Here is a 14,300-nt window from a genome sequence, read left to right as displayed (position 1 = left end):
TCAACATCCAAATGTACATTTTTCAAACAACAATGTCAAACTAACTGGAGAAAACATGAGGAAAAACAGATGGGAACGTGTTCCTAAATAAACCAATGCAAAAAATAAAAAAAAAAATAGAAGCAAAACACACCCATAATGTCTGTTCATCCTCAGCACTCTTGAGAGACTGATGAAGAAACTGCTTCAACAATTTGACATCATGGACAGCCAACGAATAATTTACTTCCTATTTTACAATTCTCCAAATCAAACTAACTTACAGATGTTATTAAAGGGGCTATGATATTGTAGAAACTTATGGTATCATAACAGTTATCTCAGTAAAACCTGAGTGGCACTTGAGGACAAAATGAAGTTGCTACTGCTGCTACAAACTGCTACTATATTTACCAAAACTTAAATGTTACAGATTTCTTCTTTAAATGTCACATTGCTCAAATGATCCCCAGTGAAATACGCAACAAAAATGAAAGCTTCTTAAAACATATCTTTTGTATTTTATCAAGCGTAAACTGCGTAGGAAAACAGAGTGGAGATTTTCATGAAACTGAATCAGAACAGAGATTGTATTTGCTAGCAGGCCAAACGATTCACCTGAGAATTGTATAGCCCCAAAAGAAATTTTAAAATGAATAGAGGAAACAAATGTGAGACCCTGGAGTGAATTACTAAAAAGCTTTTTTTTTTTTTTTTCTTTTTTTTTCTTTTTTTTTTTTTTTTTTTCTATAAAGCTATATAGGAACCAAAGCCATAAAGGAACCAAAGTCATAATGAGCTATAACATTACTGAACAATTCTCAAAGGAGTTATGTTTTATAAGCTATAAGTAGCTATAGTAGCTATAGATTCTCCAGTCACTGTTTTGCTTGATATTGGCACCATTCTGTATTTTGAAGAATTTAAGAATCATTTAGAGTTAAAAGAAATCTTATCCTAGTGGAAGAAATATAGAAAAACTTAGCTTAGAAGGCACCTCTGGAATCTAGTCTAAGCCTTAATGCTTGATTTGGCTGTCCATTCCGTCCTTCACGTTCCTGAATCCATTTCCTCACCAGAGCAATCTTTTTTGGATGGTAGAAATGTATTATGCAATGCTATGTTTTAAACATTTATTAATTATACTAGTACCTTGCTAAATATACTTTGCAATCATAAAGCTGTATGCAGAAAGCCTGAAAGGGTTCTCAGGAGAGTGCAATCCTCCTTTCACCTCTGAAGTAGAAACAAATCTATCTATAACCTCTGGGCAGGTGCTTGATTTAAAAATATGGAGCTTCCATATTTCCTTTCAGCAGCCTGTCCACCTGCTATTTTCTAATTGGAAAATTTGTTGAAACATCTGAATTGAATTGTTTGTCTTCCAAGTCATGCTGATTATTTCTTGTGTGCTTATTTCCAATGACCTAAGAGAAAAACTGTCAAGTTTCTAAAACATAAAACACAATTACATTCCTACTGACCTTTTTCTACTCAAAACAGATCTAAATCAAACTTTCCTGACAAACATTTCCCAAACATATTTTTATCATTGTCTTTAGGTTTCTTTCCCAATTTTTAGTTTTTCATACTATGTGGTACCTATATGTGCCTGCAGTGCCTCGCTAATAGGACAATGCCATTTGCATTCTGGCAACTGGTACAGGAGAAAAATCGATACATTTTATATTCCACTATTACAGTTATGAAATATTGTGGTCTATTGAGAGTTTTGTGTTTTCTTCCTTAGACATATTTGGTACATCACACCTCACGACTTGGAACAAGATAGAACACTGAAAATATGATAGGACTGGAGAGAAAGGTGATTAAAAAGTAACGGAGTACTTTAGGAGACAGAGGATATACGAAAAAGCATTAGGGGAGGGAAATACGGAAGAAATAAAGCTAGGTAGGGGACAAATGGGAGACAGAGGGTCTTGTGGCTACAGTATATTGAGTATCGATTGATTTGAGGAAAAGATCAGTTCAGGAAGAGATCCTATACCTCTCTTCCTGTTTACTGCTGTGTATCAGCACTCAGAGGATCTAGTTTTGTAGAATATTTACATGATACTTTTATCTGAGAGGTTTCTGGTCATTAGTATTGGAATCCTTCCATTTGAAAGGCATTACATATTAAAGTATTTTTATTAATAAAACTTTATTATCTTAGAGCCATATGCCCAAAATTCTGTAATTTGGTATTCAGGTCTACAAATTGTAGCACATAAAATTTCCTCAGCTTCAATCGTGCATGAAAAAAGAACATACTGTGAGTCAAAAAGAGAAGTCCCTAGCTCCAAAGACTGCTAATTTTTTTTTCCCATTAAGGACAAACTTTGAAACATTTCCAAAATGCTTTTTTAAAACTTGGACTGAACATTCAAGCATTTAAATTTGCTTACTTGACATAACAAGTTCTCACAGACATATCAAATAGGCAAAGTTAATTTTAAGACACTGAATGAATTTTTTCTATTTTGAAGTACTAAGAGACTCTAAATATTATGGCAAATTAATTAGGATGAGAAAAGCTACATTTTATTTAAAATATCAGATACTTTATCTTTCTATGCTTTTGAATATCATATAAATAAGCCACACACAAATAAGATTTTAAACAGAAAACTTTGATACCTTTCCAGTGGTCAGACAATGTAATCCTGCTTTAAAAGTTCCAGCATAATCAACAAAAACAATGGAATAGTTGCCACCCATAAAGGTTTTAATACTTTCCAAGTTATTTTCAAAAGTAAACTATGTTTCATTGCAATTTGCACACAGGGAGCTAGAGGAGTAAGATGGCTTCTAAAACCATATTTCATACTGAGTTGTTAACTGGAGGAGTTAGGGAAGCTCTTAGTATAAATTAGTCTCCCAGGCATGAGTCATGGCCCTCACTACACAGTAATGGATATGAGAATTTTCATGTTGACTCACTGACAACAAAGCTCTTCTGCCCTCTAAATCCAGCACCAGCTTGTGGTCTTAGACTTCAGTAGAGTCCCTAGAAGATAACTGATCTTTTGTGGGAATGATTCCCCCAAAACTTCCGCCCAAGCGCCTCCCTCCAGAAGCTGATACCCAGCAGAAGTTGATATGAAGATATGCAAGTTTTATTAGAGCATTTTGTCCTTTTTCAGAGGTTGTTTTTTTCTGTATTGACAAAACAATAGTTTGAGCAATAGACAATTTTACTAGTTAGCAGTGAGGGAAAAGATGATCTACCTTGAACCTACCCTTGTGAAAAAGGGACAGACTAACAACTTTCATAATAAAAACAATGTTTCCATTAACTCTAAAACAGACATGTAATTTTGCCAGTATTAACAACATTTTTATACAATTTGGGATGAAACACACAAAAAAATGTAGACTTCCTTTTAGAACCCATAGCATAAAAGTAGAGATAAGGTCTCTGTGGGGTGCAAAAACCCTTCAAAAACCTTCGTTCCAATTAATTCCACAATTATGAATGGAAGAACAAATACAAACAGCAGTGGTCTAGATTTACTGCATGCTGTCTTATAAGTATTATCTGCTTACTTGTCCTTTAACAAAGACACCAAAGTCTTGCATATAACTTGCTAGCCCAACACTGCACTTGCATTTACTTCAGTAGAGCTTTGAAGACGCACAGAGAAATCTAGATAACAGACCTCATTGTTGTATCAAGACCTATGCCTGGAAGAACAGTGCAAGTACAGCAGAGGATAACAGTGCAGGAAACCTGTTCTTGCGATATGGTTGTGCTGAGAAACATAAAATATTGTCAATAACAGCAAAATGGGTTTTAATGGCTTTGAGGGGTATATGCCACTTTGATCTTTTCTTGTAACAAAAATAGCTACTCTCCCCTCACAAAACTGTAAATAATCAAAATCAATAGCAGGTTTATGGAGTCTCAAACAAATTGAACAAATAATTCCCCGAATATATATTATTTTGATAGGAAAATCAAAACACAGGCAATATTTTTTCTCTATGTTTGTCAAAGGGTAGCTTAACTAAAAACCTTCTTCTTCCTGTCTCAAAGTTTTTCAGCATGATAAATGGCTTCCTGTGATCTTCTTCTAAGTATAAAGGGTACATTTATCTAGGCAGAAAAGTAGTTCCAATATCACGTGATTGAACTGAACCAAACAGCCTTAAAGCATGAAAACATATAGTAAGAAACAACAGCTCAGAATTTCTTTAGCTTCCCAAAATATCAGGGGCCAAAATCTTGCTAGATGAAGAATGCTATGATTGATGAAGTACCTCTAATTCATAAAGGGGAAATTTCAAACTATTTTAAATCTTTCCAATGTAACAGGCTTTAAGAAGGTGTTCTAGCTTGGTAATAATGCCATCAAAAGCAAGAGAGACTTTCAAGCAATGAAGCTTGATTGTGCATTTACATAGCTCTTGGTGGTGTGGCAGTCCTCTTTTTAGTCTTCATTTTTTCGTCAGATCCCTCTCTCTTTCTTTCAAACACACCCCACATTATTCACAGTTCCTGACTGTTCATACTTAGGTAATGTGGCTAGCAACTAGTACTTTGAGTAAATCACAGTTTAGAAATTTACTCAAAAAAGAGGCATATGGTTAGCATCAAAGATAATAAATACACTAATGAAAATGCTTTGGGAACCATGACCCTATAAAATAAAGCATTTAGGCACTTCATGAATAATAGAGAGTCATTAATAAATTCTGATGTACACACAGGATTACTGCTTGCTTTAATACTAAAAAGTGTCTCTTTGAGTAACAGGCCAAAAGGGAGAATAAAACTGGTTCCCTAAACCTGTCAAAGCAAAATTAAATATATATAATGCAATGAAGAAATATAGAGTAGAGAAGCTGGAACTTACAATGATTCATACTAAAAATGTAAATATTTTTGTAAATGAAGAAATCATTTATGTACTTGTTAGGCAAATGATTGTCCCAGAACTTGAGAGTAGCAGTAGTAGTACTGACTGTGGCAGCACATACAAGACAAACCAGAGTTTTCTTCCAAAAGATACAATATTGAGTGTTTCTTTCCTACTAGCCATCTATCATGTACAAAATACACTATTTGACCTCCATAAGTTGTTTAATATAGGCATTCTGACCGTTGAAGTCTTAAATACATGGATGTTAAACTATTAAGAAACCAAACTATCTATTACAAGACATGTTGAAAGGATCACTATAATTCTTTTCACTTTGTTATCACATTTTTCGAGTTCTTTATATACATCTAACTACATTTTTAAGCTCCTTTTAGTAAGGATCTTTATTGTTATCTGAACAGTAAGGTTGCTAATTTAATTATTAACTAATAGAGATTACATTACCAAAGAAAATTGGGTTTAGTATCCATTACAAAAAAGTTAGCTTTACAGGTCAGTGCTGTATCTTCAAGACATCCTTCAAATACTTGGGGAATTCAATTTTTTTCTGTTCCTCTAATAAGAAAAATCACATTTTTTGTCCTTCAAATTCATTCTTTCCTTCCTTGTATCCAATATGACTATTAAGATTTTCTACATATGAAGCAGTTGCAAGTATTTATAATTAAAAGCGAGTTAATTCTTCCTAAAGCTAAACTAATTTAAGTCTTAAACCTACATCTACTTAAGTTTTTAGGAATTTTTCTATGTGGCAGTACCTGCAATATTTCAGTCTTCACTGGAAGAAGGACTTCATGCTAAGACTTAGTGAATATAAATAATATATAAAGCACTTGGGGATTAGTGGTTCACTGGATACATATTTTCCAACAGAAGTTGTTTAGTAAAGCCATTTGGTTAATCTACTAATGTTATTTTACTGCTATCAGATTAAGACTGATTTCAGTTCGGTGGTTAGAGCATAAGTAACCGATATGGCATGGAAAGGCACACCAGTTTAGAACCACCATCACTGGAACTAAGACCTAACACAAGGATGTACTGGACAGAAAAGAACTAATGGAGCAATTCTTTTGGCTTTCTAGACTATAATATTTCTCACTTAGTAATCTTGTCATTATGTGATGACAGAAACAATGCAATTTGCTCAGTCATATTGGCCCAAGATTTGGGCCAAGATTTGCAAGTTCTGTGTTTTTAGATATTCCTATATTTTGATCCAAGTAATAACTTCCCTGTTGATTAAAATAAAAAAAGCCTCTCTGTAAATGAATCCCTTAGACTTCCCTATTACAAATACTACATAAGATAGAGGTAAAATGAAAGACTTGAGAAAAAGTTTGGCCACAGTTTTTCTTCTAAACGTTCTATACAAATTCCTCTAAGCATCCTTTTCTTAAAGAACTGCATAACAAACATATTTGCCATTTGCCATTCCTCCACAGAAACATAAAACCAAAGATACAAGGTACTACAATAGTATTCCTGGGTTACAATTGTGAAAAAAAAAAAAAAGCTAATGAGTACCCTATACTTTGTACTTTCACAAATAATTATGGAAAAGAACCTTATATAAAAAGTTGGTTTCGTGCAGATGTATAACATACAGGAGATCACAGAAAGTTTGAACTTGCCAGCAAGAGGATAATAGTATGGCTTGAGTGTGGATACTCTATTGAATTTCTGCAAAGAACTGATAAAGAAATCAAGACATACAGTTCTTCCCAACTAAAATATTTTAATGATTCACTGCTTATCTACGGTGACTCATCTTTGAGGTAGTAGATCTATTCTGTTTTCAGAAAGCAAACTTTATCCCAAATACAGATTACAGGAAGGCACTGATTGTGCAAAAGTGTCTATTACTGTTTGCAGTTTATACACTGCCTCATGTACTGTTCCCTGTTCTGCCTTAGACACACAGCATGTCAGGGGCTATTTTCAGGTCTTCACCTTTCCTTGCAGCTGGATTAATATCTGATTCTTTGACGCTAGTTACTTGACTCTGGTTTGGTCTTTTCATTTCCAGCACTACAATGCTGAACTGCTCTAACTGAACATCTGGCAGTGTGATCCTAGATATAATATGTAGGCTTGCCTTCCTCATATCTTGTTCCTAAAAACTAAGGGTGGTATTTCTGTGGCACTTAGCTGGTACTCGAATCCTCCCACCAGTGGGAGGCTGTAATATCATTTATTGCAACGTAGCTGTCTCTAAAAACTAAAAATTAAATATTATGTTTGAAAAATCAAGTATTCCAGTCAGGACATCCTGAGGTACAGTTAGTTTTTCCTAACTAAACACTTGTTTAAAACAAGTGTTTTATATTTTGCACATGTACTGTTCTGTGGCCTAAAGTTAATTAATTCTTTTCTGAAGGAAAATATATTTCATGAGATCCTCATTTCTTCTGGGGCAAATTCTTTGCTGGAGAGAGTGAAACTGATGAAAGCCTTCCAGGTGTTTGGAGATGGCTGAACCATCTGTACAGACTGTTCTCAATGGGAAATATCTGTCCTAGGAGAAAGTTCAGAAATTTTCTTATATTTGAAATTGCATTAAATTTCCTGAAGCCTCCTCTTGGAAGTTATTTAGGGCTAGATGTGAAAGCAATGGAAAAATTTACAGCATCACAGGAAACTGTCCCATGCTGGCTTGAATATATTGACACAGCCACCTAATGAACTTCTCAGGCTTTCTAAAATATGTGAATTTCTAATTTTGGTTACTTAATTCATATTTTCTTTTCTTTTGAACATACAGAATGAATTAATAACTGGAACTATTGCAGTCATAGTTCGGTTTACATCACCAGCTGGGAATTCACGAACAATTAATATGAAATTATTTGAAATGAAAGTACAGTAGCTACTACTGTAGAGTAGTAGAGTATGAGTTTCTCATAATTGCAGGTAAAAAAAAATGTTAACAACAAATAACTTCTGAAAATTATCTTTGATATGGAAGCTTTTTAAATAATAGGCAGCCAGCTTTCTGTAAGTTAATATGTTTCCATAGCAATAAGGGCAAACAGCAGAAACAGCACATATAATATCACACAGGTTTACCTTCTTTCTCCCCACTGTATGAACAATAAAATCAAAAAGTTCTTGATATAATTGTTCTGTTTGAGAGTTGTCCTTTCTCAGCAAACACAATATTGCTGTAAAATGGTTAACACTGAAATCAGTAAGTAAACTGGAAGAGAGAGATACATTAAGATCAGGTAATGAACATTTTGAGTCTTCATGACAAAAATTAAAACAGTTTTCTTGTAACAACTAATAGAATAGTTGAAGGAGGTGTAGACAACAGTATGCAGCCTTGAAAATACTCTTCCTGACTTGTTTCTTGCTCAGTGTTAGGCTGCATTATGAGCTGGCACGTGTGCAATAAGAGCCAGTAGTGCAGCATCCGAAAGAAGGACAGAGGAACAGCAGAGAGCTGCATCACTCTGTTGCCACATCTGCAACTAAGATGTATGAAGGCAGCAGTGCTACAGCTCCAGATTTGCATGAATGCAGCTTTGGCTTAGCTATAGGAAAGTGTTTTTCCTTTCTTCTCACAAAGGAAGCAAAAAGGCCTGGGGACCTCGCATGCTTATTTTCACCCTCTTCCAGCTAATTACGTTTGGCAGGGAGGTGAGAGTTTGGATTATCACTGGAAATGTTTTGAGCAAATATGGACAAAACAGCAATAAAACAGAGAAAATTACTGCATTCAAAAGTCAAACAAAATATCGCTCTTACTGACTGCGAGCACAACTCTCTCACACAAACTAGCTCTATCAGTTATATAAAACCTGTGTACGAACTCTTTAAAAACTGAACTGTGTGTGCATGCACATATACAGATATGTACTGTACTCAGCACCAGAGAGATACAAATATTTATGAAATTATCTAGCCTAGCAGAAGAAAGATACTTGATTTCAAATTTTTAAAGCACTTTGGTTAGTAAATAAGAAACTTATTCAGTGATGTGTCTCAAGACCCAGAGATAACATTTTATTTCCTGGAATGTTTGGCCCCACGTCATGTGAGATCCTACATTAGATGTGTAGACCCAAAAAAAACCCAAAAAAACTATGGACTAGTTCAATAGTATAGTTCTGGAATAATTTACAGAGCAGCTCTAGTTAGAACCAGGCAGATAATTCACAATGAATAGCTTATTTGGCAGAAGTATCCTTTCTATTTGTTGATGAGTTGCTGAAAGAGACTGGTTTTTAGTAATTGGTTCATTAGTTACCATTCCCTCTAGTCTTTCCCCCAAAAAAAATTTTAGCCAATCATACTTTACTCTACATATTCATGTAAATTACTTAAAACTACGCTTTGCTTAGTTATGACTGGCTAACACACTCACATCGCTTCTACTTTCTGTTTGGATGCCTTTGCAAGTTACATATCGAGTCACACATTTCTGGATGGCCACACAAGCATTTCCAAAGCAAATAATAATGTTAAAGTACTCAGGTGAGTGAGTATTCATAGCGATTTACTTTCCACAGGTGGGCCTGGGAGCAAACGTTTGCTAGTACAAATGGTCACAGGAGACTGAAATTGAACCAGGAATACTAAATTGCTGGTATTCCTCCTGATTTTGCCTTTACCTATCACTACAACCGATTCCCATTTATATAAATTGGTAACCCAAAGGTAAATATTGACCTGCTACTGACAAGCAAGTTACAAATCTTGTCAGCTAATAAAACAGAAATGAAACAACCAGAACTAAATGTGAATAAAAGTATCTTGATTTTTTTTTAATTTAGTCTGCCTGCTCTGTCTGCTGCACAAGTACCATTTTCCTGTTAAATTCTCAAGCTATGAGTTTGTCTCACTTTCAATGCATAAAAAATTCCTTCCTTATATTTGTTTCTTCCTGATTCCACATCAGCAGCTACCATAGAAATGTATAATGTAAGATATGACTGAGCAAAAGAATACAAAAAGACACAAATGTGCATGAAGACCATTTTTAAGTAGGCATATTTGTTCTCTTACAGAAAGTGATGCTCATTAGAACATGCAATTTCCATTAAACAATCACATACTTTAGCTTCATGGCTTGCAGTATTACCTTGATGATATTTTGCATAGAGACATTAAGTAGTTACGTTGTATACATATCATGAGTGAATCGTATTATAAGGCAAGATGAGCATTGAGAAACCAGGAGTAACTGCTTGGAAACTTCTGGCCCAAGAGTAAGAACACTAGTCCCTGAAGACATATGTGGACTTGCTCCTTTTCACTTACCTACTTAAGTGTATCTTTTGCTCATAATAATTTGAAATGTTTCAAAGACCTAGATTTATTATAAACTACAAAGCAGCTTACAAAGATAGAATAACAGTTGCTCTTTACTGAGTGATGATAATGTATTTTAATTGAATTTAGGTCAGATTATCAAATAGCTTACTATTTGAATAACAGTACAACTCCATTCTAAATAGATCCACCCTGAATTCCAGTGTAACTAATATTTTGTCCTACTTATTCACACTGTGTAGAGACCTCATTCTGATGAAACAACTAAGATAAGTAGTTATACACACACTTTGCCATGGAAATTCTGAAAGCAGACAGTGGAGGGAAAAAAAAAGTAGAAGGCAAAATAGAGTAAGTATGTAGTTTTTGATACTCTATGAATAGAAAAGTGTCAGAAGAGTATCAAAAGTTTTCAGAAAGTAATTACAAAATACTTATATCTATTTTTCTCCATGAATTATCAGTTTCTAACCAGATAATCTACCTATTTTAAGTTTATCAATATTTGTTAAATCAAATGAGCATCCTCTACCATTTAATTTGTATTATGCTGAGAAGAATAAATATCCTAAGTTTAATGACTCTATTGGTAAAATAAAAAGGGTCAATGATGCTACTAATTTAAAAATAAGCCTTAGTCGTCGTCTTCTCCCATTTGTTCTTACTCTTATCCTAATATATTAAGTACACATTACAGGGTTAGGTTGGTGCTTTTCTTTTTCTTTAATGAGTAAAACAGGGACTTACTTGAACGTATATTTTTCAGATTTGAGGAGGTTAACTGGGAGAACAAAATAACAGAAGCAACTTAGAACATGGGGTGAGGGAGCGTCACTGAATAGCCTGTCAAGGCACTCACATTTTCAGAGCAAAGCAGAATAAGACCTGACCATAACAATGACTTTCAATAAATGTTCAAAGAAAGAGAGCAGGAAGCCCAACTGAAAAGTGAGAGGAAAAGGTTAGGCCTATAATCCAGACAATTTCTCTAAATTATCACCTTTTCTGAAGTGCTGATCATTAAGTGAAACTTGGCAGATAACAAACGGTTCTTGTCTAGAAACAGGCATGTCTGTGGGATGATTGTTAGATGTGATCCTTTAGGATTTACCTTCAAATTATCGGGTGACAATGGGCTTTTCTTGACAGTGGTGTGAATCCAGTCACCTTATTGAGATTTTCCGTTGTTTGTGTTCCTCTTTAACCAATGGAAGGTTTCCATGAAAAAAACATATGTGGGGAAGATAGGAAGGAACATTTCTGAAATCTTTAAAGTTTTTATCTACAGCACTTAAAAATAGCTGTTCAGTAGTCTGATGGTGTCTCCATTGATCTGCGAGGAAGAAACCAGTCAGGTGAATAATAACTTCATCTGCTGCAAGGTTTCCCTAACATCTTCATTTATTGCATGAATGCATCTTTCTATTAAATTCTCCTATCTTTTCCTCTCACAAAGCAGTGAATATTATACCCCCTTTTAAGTTATCATTTCTAAGGGTAAATCCAGTTAATTCTTATCACAGATGGATGTATTTTAACACAGACTATCTCTAAGAAATATGATAGTGCCACACCTCATGTGTACAGGCCATATCAGCACAGGTGTTGCAAATAAGCTCTACGTTACATTCAGAGTGGAAATAATATCCTTCCAGGTTATAGAGATATAATATGCCATTCTTGTTAAATGAAAAAAGTTCACTTTGAAATAGTAAATTTGATGAATGTGATGCATTCAAGTTATGTAAACTAAGCCCAACTTTTCAAATAGTAGAACAATGGTAGGGCAGAGGAATCTGCTGAATTACAGTTTTCTCATTAGATTGTTTTCTTTTGGAAAAAATTGCCTTTCAAAATCACAGCAGAACAATTCTCCATTCTTATATGCTGGTAAAAAGGGAAAAAAATAAAAAAAACCTACTCTCAGTTCATAAATTTTCTTGCTTCTCAATAGCATTTGAAAGTCCAAGACAGAGATTACCAATATGACAAAGGAAAAAATTTCCAGATCACCTAAGTTACTTTACTATGCATCTCATTAAAAATAAGATACATGTGTTGAATCATTTACATGTTTTTAAAAGTGTAGAAATAGTTTAAAAGAAATGTCTCAGGCAGATTTCAGAATCACAGGCTTCCATTATTGCACCTGTAGGTATTGAGTCAAAAACATCTCCATCTTCAAGCACAAGCATTTTTTTTTCTTAACTGCCTTGGAAACAGGGAGAATCAAAAACACAGCAGAGAGCAGAAGGACCAGGCTATTTCAGTTTAACTATCAGCTGAATAGAATGAGATCAGATTGCATGGTCCCTGTATTTGACAGAGCAATCAGCCATTCACTTTGAGTTTCCGGTTAAGCGTACCTTGATTTCCTGGAATGAGCTGAATCCTGTCAGTGTGGGTAGAGACTCTTCATCAGGTATCAGAAGTCATTCTGCTGGTGCTTTTTGAATGAAGGATTGAAACGGTGGTCTTTATACCTTGTAAAGCAAGAACTTCACCAATGCAGAAGCAACGCCCAAGATATCCTAAGTTTTACTTCTACTCCATCACTGTAATCAGTTTAATCAAGATGCAGTTGATATGCAGATATATATTTTATACATACCAATGAAAACTTAGGTTTAAAAAGTAGATTGGCAGAGAGAAGGATTTCAATTGTTTATCTTAGCACTTAACTTAGGCTGTGTAAATTATATTGCCTTTATGCTACTTCAGAATTCAATACTATAATATAACTATTATAACTATAATATACAGAAAAAAGTTTAGATTTCTGAAAGCTTTTGCAACTGCAGGTGGGTATTTTTTTTCAAATTTTCAAAAGCACTGCAGATGCCTATCTGTCATCTTAAAGTGAAAAAGATGAGTTCTTTATTTTCCATTGAAAACTTAAATGGCTGTAATCCTAACTCTGCAGGCATCTGATGTTACAAGAGAAGACTCTTACATGAAAATATGTAATATAATCACCAACACAACAAAAATAATACTTACAGATATTGTTTCATTAAAACAAGGTATGTGACTTTATGGCAAGGAGAAGATAACAGATTATTCACCTAAATAAAAACTTGGTAGCCATCTGCAAATTCAGACACATAATAATCTTCACACAGTCTCCTTTATTCCCCCCTACCACATACTCCCAGAAGCAGCTGCCACTCATACAGTAATGTTACATAAAGCCAAAAAAATAGCCAGTGGTATACCACAGTATGGTGAAAGGTATCTTCACCTGGAAGTTACTGCAAAATGTTTCTATATACAATAGGAACTATCAGGAGCAAAATGCCACATATTACGGAAAACAGCTTTTATCAAGATCTAAAAGAATATGAATTCTGACAAGATGTGCATCACCCCAGACCATCTTCAGTTACACTTACTGATTCGTATATTAACTGCAGATAAAACCATGGCCCACAGAATGCAGTGGCAGATCTAATATCAATGCTAATTCTTACCAGAAAAAGAAAATAAATCCTTCATAACTTTAAACCAAAGCTTGATGCTACCTAATTTCCCATGTTGGGCTACAAAGAACTCATTTTGAAACACCATTACCATATTTATGACAAAGTTGTCTAGTCCACATGAATTCCAAATCCCATTCCTGATGGAAATGACAAAGCGATTTATCCATTACCAGTTATCTATTCCCTAGAATGAAATGTAGGAGGATTTGATGATCAAAAAAGGTCTACCATTATTTTCTCAATATTTATTCACTGAGCAGGCTACCCTGACTTCTACATAAGTAATGGATAGATGTGGTTTTACCGATTTTAGAGACTTTAGGATTTGTTCCAGTGTATTCTTTCTAATGTGATACAGTTTGTCCAGAACACATATAGGGAATCTGTATCAGGAACACTTGTGATTAATGACGCTAGGCAAGTAGGTGGAAATGAATCTAATTTTAAGCTTCCGGTCACTGACCTATAGTTAGAACAGATTTCCCTTTTCTGCCAATTTATGCTTGCTATGTAATTATTTAAAAGTGAATTACAAAGATTTTTAAAACTTCACCACTTGAATTTTCTTCTACAGGTATAGATTAACGATGCAAATTCTTTTTCTACTGAAATCAAAACCCTGACTCTCAAGCAGAGCCTAAGTAAAAAAAGCAGGAAAAGATCAGATTCTACCATC

The sequence above is a fragment of the Dromaius novaehollandiae genome, chromosome W, assembly GCF_036370855.1.
Source record: "Dromaius novaehollandiae isolate bDroNov1 chromosome W, bDroNov1.hap1, whole genome shotgun sequence".
Taxonomy (NCBI): Eukaryota; Metazoa; Chordata; class Aves; order Casuariiformes; family Dromaiidae; genus Dromaius; species Dromaius novaehollandiae.
The sequence above is the reverse complement of the archived record's forward strand: the minus strand, read 5'-3'. Positions refer to the sequence as shown.